Raw genomic sequence first — 6,426 nt, forward strand, 5'->3', positions numbered from 1 at the left:
CGCAAACACAACTTTTCTGCCTCAAATTCCAAAAATCACAACTAAGCCACTGCCAAAAGGGACTTTACTCCCTTTTGCCAAACTTACACTGTTCCTTTGTCTTTTCCCAATCTTCTTCAAAAACATCCATGTCCAAAATCCCAGAAACTAAACAATTCTTTCCACAAACTACATTTACTATTTCATTCTCAGCATCTGCTGCTTCCCTGTTATATCACAGCAGCTTTGGAGTGCACCTGGGGCACGCAGGTCTTCATCTGTAGGACACACAGTACCACCTCCTCTTACACTCCTTAAAGCAAAGGAAAACCCAAGCTGGATGCCCGTCTAGTTTCCAATGAAAACTTGTCAGGCTACGTACAAAACAGGGACCTACTCCCTCTCGTCCCCACCACAACAGGTTCTGAAGTCCTCCCTCAACCCATTGGGGGTAATTCCCAATCAAAAGCCAAATTATTATTGGTTTGGCTTGAGTATAATTCTCCACAGAACACCCTTTCTGTCCTTCCATCCTCTTGTCTCACCAAGACCCAGTCCCCCATCGCATTCAAAAAATCGCCCAGTTCAAGCTGAAGCCATTGCAAAGGGCCTGCCTAGATGGCCAGACCCTGTCAGCTCAGGGTCGAGCTTCAACTGCCACTTTCAACAGACCAAATCAACAAACACCAACTCAACCAGCTAAAAGCTAAATTGCAGTTTTCTGCAATTATTACTTTTGACACAAGTTGTCAGTATTACCTGAAAAATACACCACAACTCTTAAAGCCATTGCCACTCTCACAAAAGCTGCCGAATTTCACAAAGCCAAAGTCTAAAAAGCATTCACAACTCCACAAATCCTGTGGAAAAACTTACCAAAATACTATGCTGGAAAACTCAACTTATGTCTCTCAAATTCTACAAGGAGGGAACTGTTAAAAACTCAAGCACCGAATGTCACAGCAAATGCTGTCCTTGTTGCCTCCCAGGTTTCGGACTGTTTGAACCCAAACACCAGGTGTTACGGCAAATACCATCCACTGTAACCAGAAGTACACACACACCACAATCACAGTGGGGAGGGGTGCCTCTTTATAAAGGAATAAAATATTCACACAGCATGCAGGCCTATGCAGAGCTTTAGGCATTCACCCCACTCGCTTCATTCGTTCCCGGCCGTGTCCGTCACCTGAAGACGGAACTGCAGGTGGGAAGCGGTCGTTTGTATTTGCATCCAGGGTGGGTCTCAACAAGTACTTGCACAGTCACTCTCACAGCCAGGACACACTTAAAATGAAAACACATGATAAAATAAAAACAATAAACAAGGATTTGCCCCAAATTGTTAGTGAATTTGCCCCGAACTGCTAGTAAGCCCTCTACAGCTCAACAAATCCCTCCACAGGAGACTAAATCCCACTGTAGCTTGCAAGCAGACTACATAGGCTTGAGCTTAGTGTGGGACATCTCCCATGACTTACCAACAGCCTCCTGGCCACACGTATGCCTTATAGGCCACTATTTTCAATTTTTAAACAGACTGTTCTGTCCAGAGTTCTGCCAGTCCTTGTCTGTCCCGGGATGAACAGCCAGAGGGCAGAGCCCTCTCTCCAGGAAGATCCCAGGGGAAGCCCCGAGGGGTCCATGACCCGAACTGCTCTCACAGCTGAACAGAACCCAGTCCTGCCACGATCGCTAATTGGTTTCCATAAAATTGGTAGGATCACAGACAAAGTTAGATCACTATCTAAGTAGTTTAAGTTAGAAAGAGGTATGCTTTATTCGATGTTGGGTTGCGCAGGAGTAGCTTCCCAAAGGTGTGCACACCAATCACAAAGCTCTAGCCCTCTATTTATTTACAAAAGTCTCACATATTCATTCAACTACTCATAATGCCTATACATATGCATAATCCTAGGACTGCCTATCCCTGCTTCATATTAAAATGAGCTGTCCTGGAGTGATGTTGTGATGTTGGTATCCCCAGTCGCCTGTTGGGTTTGTGTTGGATATTGCCCTGTGTGCCTTTAGTGTTGGGTCTGGGAGCAGGGGGAAGGGAGAGAAGGGCAGTTTGTTTTCAGAAACTCTCCTCTGCCGGCTGGCCTTGAGAGTCAGAGTCAGAAACACATGGTGAGGGACGGAGAGTTCTTTTTTTCTTTCGTGCCTTTTTTTTATTATTAGTAGTTAGTTAGTGTGTAGCTAGCAGAGGGGGAGAAGCTTCGCTTTTTTCCTTCTCCTCCTGTTTTGTTTCCTTTTCGCTTTCCTTTTTTTTTCTTTTTCTTCTTTTTCTTTTTTTTTTTTTTTCCTGCCTTCCCTTGGAACTGTTAAAATCTCTCTGGACTGAGGACCCAGGGGAGTGCCGTGGGGGCTCACACCTGGAACCCACCTAGATCCATCCTGCTCAGCAACTTTTCCCACCACCAGAGGGACTGAGACAGAGCAACCACCTCCAGGGGAGAATTCTTTTCTAAATCTCTCATCTCTCCAGAGTGGCACAGAGTTCTTGTCATTGGGTATTGTTCAATTTATTGTGCTGGGGAGTGCTTTGCCTGTTTAATAAACAGGGCTCTTTCCACTTCTCTCTGAGGAGTTTTTTTTTTTTTTTCCCAATCGGTTGGGGGAGGGGAGGGAGGGCCCCTTAGGAGGTTTCCTCCCAAATTTGCCTTCAACTTCTACATCAGCCTAAAGTTTGTTACACCTGCCTGATTCTTCTCTCAAATTGGGTTGGTGGTCTTTGAAATGGGTCAGTGGTCTGAAGGATGAAGTCAGAGACATGTTCTTCACAGTGGCCTTTTTTACTTTCATCGTGTTGGCAGGCTACATGACCTCTTGGGCACAGTTCGAGTGATCCTGCTTGGTTCCAATTAGTTTCTGTGTCCAGGTGCAGTCATGGTTTCTTTCACTATTACAATGGTCCATCTATCTTATTTCCTTCTAAAAACAAAACTAAAATGAACAAGTAATATATTACCTATGCTCTTGCTTAAGCATCTAATAGTTATTAACTCTTCCACTTCATCTCTACTCTTCTAACTTAAATCCAAATAACTATAAACTGCTTCTCTCCCTTAGCTAAAATCATAACTCTTTAAAACCCTAACTCAAGGACCCTGCAGTCAATTCCTGAAGCACTTTGTGGGATGATTCTTCTCCCCAAGGGACGTTCCCATGGTGCCAACTCAGAAACTGAAATGCAGAGATAGGCCAGGGAGGAAAGGGAAAACAAAGATGGGCTGTTTGCATGAAAGGGGGCAGGGATGGGTAGAAGAAGAAGAAATTTGGACCAGGAAAGAGGAAAGAAAGCAAAGGTGAAGCAAAGGAAATACCCAGGGAAGTTTGGGGGTGGCTGCCAGGCAGCGCTGGCTCTGAGCAACAACGTCTGCAGTGGCACAGGCAACTCACAGCTCATGGGAACAAACTTTCTGGCTGAATTCAGAGGCCACAACAAACCTGAGTGGTTTTCCTGCTGTCCCCCAGCCCTTCCTGGCCCCAGGGGCTGATGGCATTTGTGCTCACTCAGGTTCATCTCCCCACACCAACACCATGGGGATGCTCACGCCTGCTCTGGGCAGTGCAAACAGGGGCTCCTGAGCCAGAGCTGCCATGTCTGTGCCTGCAAGGATCCAGCACCTCTGTGAGCTGGGGAGAGACCAGGGCTGCAGAGGGGGGATGTTCATGGAGGGTACATGAGGATGCTCTGAGATGCTGCCCTGGGGTGTCCAGCGCAGTGGAGATGGATCAGCCCCTGCTCTTCTGCTCCTTCCCATCTCCCACAGGGACCTTGCAGAGCCCCAGCCATGCTGTTTGCCCCCAGCCTGCCCACGGCCACCCTGGGGCTGCTCACGGGGCTTTTCTCTGCTGAGCTTTGGCCTGGGCATGTTCTGGAGAGAGCCTGGGCAAGGAGCCTGGAGCCCCCAGGCCATGCCCTGAGGCGTCAGCGCTGCCCCAGCGGAGCCCATGGCCTGTCCCTGCTGCAGCCCCGGCACTGCCACCCCCAGCCCTGTGCCCGGCCCCGAGAGCACTCAGGCCCTACAGCAACACCAGGGCCAGGAGGGCAGCGGGGCAGGGCCACGGGAGCAGCACTGGCAACACCAAAGGCTGCTGCTCCTGGGCACAGCTGCTGTGCCTGCCCTGATCTGCCCCCAGCTCTGCACACAGACATTGCTGCTGCACCTCCAGAGAAGAGAACAAAAGGGGGTTCTCCAGTGAAAACTTTACTGGGAGACCCTTTAGTTTGTTTAAAGCTACTGAGGCCACAGGTCCTCCTTGATACAGTCTATGGGTCGCAGCAAAGGTGGAGAGAAAAGAAACAAGAAAGGGCACAATCAATGACATTGCTTTGTGAACATCATTGAAAACTAAAATGAAGAATAAAAATCCAACAATCAAAAAAAGTGCTATCAAAAATGACTTTTATTACAAGTGATTGGATGAAATTGGCAACCAGTTTAATGTTTCTGAAATCGACCAGTGATCAGTGTCCACACTGCAGCCTTGAGCTCCTGGTTCCTCAGGCTGTAGATGACGGGGTTCAGAGCTGAAGGCACTACCAAGTACAGAACTGACTATGCCAGATCCAGGGATGGGGAGGAGATGGAGTGGGGCTTCAGGTATGCAAAATGTGCCAGTGCTGAGGAACAGGAAGACCACGTCCAGGTGAGGGAGGCAGGTGAAAAAGGCTTTGTGCCGTCCCTGCTCAGAGGCAATCCTCAGCACAGCCCTGAAGATCTGCACGTAGGAGAAAACCATGAACACAACCAGGAGCTACACGGAAACTAACAGCAAGAATCCCAAGTTCCCTGAGATTGGAATGTGACCAAGAGAGCTTGAGGATCTGGGGAACTTCACAAAAGAACTTGCCCAGGGCATTGCCATGGCACAGGGGTAGGGAAAATGTATTGGCTGTGTGCAGCACAGCAGTGAGAAAGGCACTGGCCCAGGCAGCTGCTGCCATGTGGGCACAAGCTCTGCTGCCCAGGAGGGTCCCGTAGTGCAGGGGTTTGCAGATGGACACGTAGCGGTCGTAGCACATGATGGTCAGGAGGGAAACCTCTGCTGAAATGAAAAACACAAACAGAAAGAGCTGTGCAGCACATCCTGCATAGGAGATGGTCCTGGTGTCCCAGAGGGAATTGTGCATGGCTTTGGGGACAGTGGTGAGGATGGAGCCCAGGTTGGTGAGGGCCAGGTTGAGCAGGAAGAAGAACATGGGGCTGTGCAGGTGGTGGCCGCAGGCTACGGTGCTGATGACGAGGCCGTTGCCCAGGAGGGCAGCCAGGGAGATGCCCAGGAAGAGGCAGAAGTGCAGGAGCTGCAGCTGCCGCGTGTCTGCCAGTGCCAGCAGGAGGAAGTGGCTGATGGAGCTGCTGTTGGACATTTGCTGCATTGGGGCATTGAAACCTGTTGAAGGAGGGAAGAAAGTGACTTTGAGGGAAGATTTCTCGCAGTAAAGTCAAAGGTCTTTCTCACAGAGCAGTCCCTGCCACTAAACATATCCCCCTTGTCTATGTCTAGGAGAACTTCCTTCACCTTGGTTGCTGGAGCCCTGATTGCTGCTGGCCAATGTTCAGTGAGGAGCCAGACTCCAACATGCAGGACACCTGTGAGTCAGCCCTGAGCCCCAGTCAGTGCAGGGGAACAATGAGGGCAGGGGCGAGTCCTGGGGTTTGAACCTGAATCTCTTCCTAAGGCACAGGAGACACAAAGGCAAACGGGATGGGGATTGCAGGTGGCAGAATGGGAGATTATGCTGCACCTGGGTGGAACAGAGAATCCAGTGAGGCAGGGGGATTGTCTGAGCCTTAGTTCAGACTGAGAGGAACTGCTCTGTCCCTCTCTCCTGTTCCCAGCAGCCCTGGATTTGCACTTTTCTGAGCTCCAATCCTGTGCTACCCTAGAAAGCCAGGTGACACTGCTGAGAGCAGAGGGATCCCTGGCACACAAAGTGGCCCCTGCCTTTCCCTAAATCAGGGAGATTCGGCTCATTCCCAGCCTGCCCTGCCCAGAGCTCCCCGGGGCAGAGGGAGCTGGGACACCCCATTGCTGTGCTCAGCCTGCACAGGAGGAGCCCAAGGGCTGGGCCTGAGCCTGCAGCTGGAACTGCCATTCCCAGAGAGCCCATCAGCAATGCCAGCAGCATCTGGGCAAGGCAGGGAGAGAGAGAGCCGGGCCCTGAGGAAAAGCCTTTCCCTGCACAGCCCTGCACAGCCCCTCCCAGGCAGCAGCAGTGCAGGACAGTGGCCCTCAGGCCCTGGTCAGCAGGCAATGGGCACATGGCAGGAGAGATGCCCTGCATCTCTGGGGCTGCTCTGCTGGCCCAGGAGGGGACTGAGGGCCCCGAGCCCCTGGGCTGAGGGCTGTGCTGGCTGGGAGGGGACACAAGAGCTGTGCTGCTCAGGGCAGTGTGTGCCCTGCAGGGCAGGGCCGGCAGGTGCCACATGTCCCCTG

Source organism: Chamaea fasciata, unplaced genomic scaffold, assembly GCF_029207755.1.
Source record: "Chamaea fasciata isolate MVZ Bird 193981 ecotype frontalis unplaced genomic scaffold, bChaFas1.0.hap1 SCAF_29, whole genome shotgun sequence".
Classification (NCBI taxonomy): Eukaryota; Metazoa; Chordata; class Aves; order Passeriformes; family Sylviidae; genus Chamaea; species Chamaea fasciata.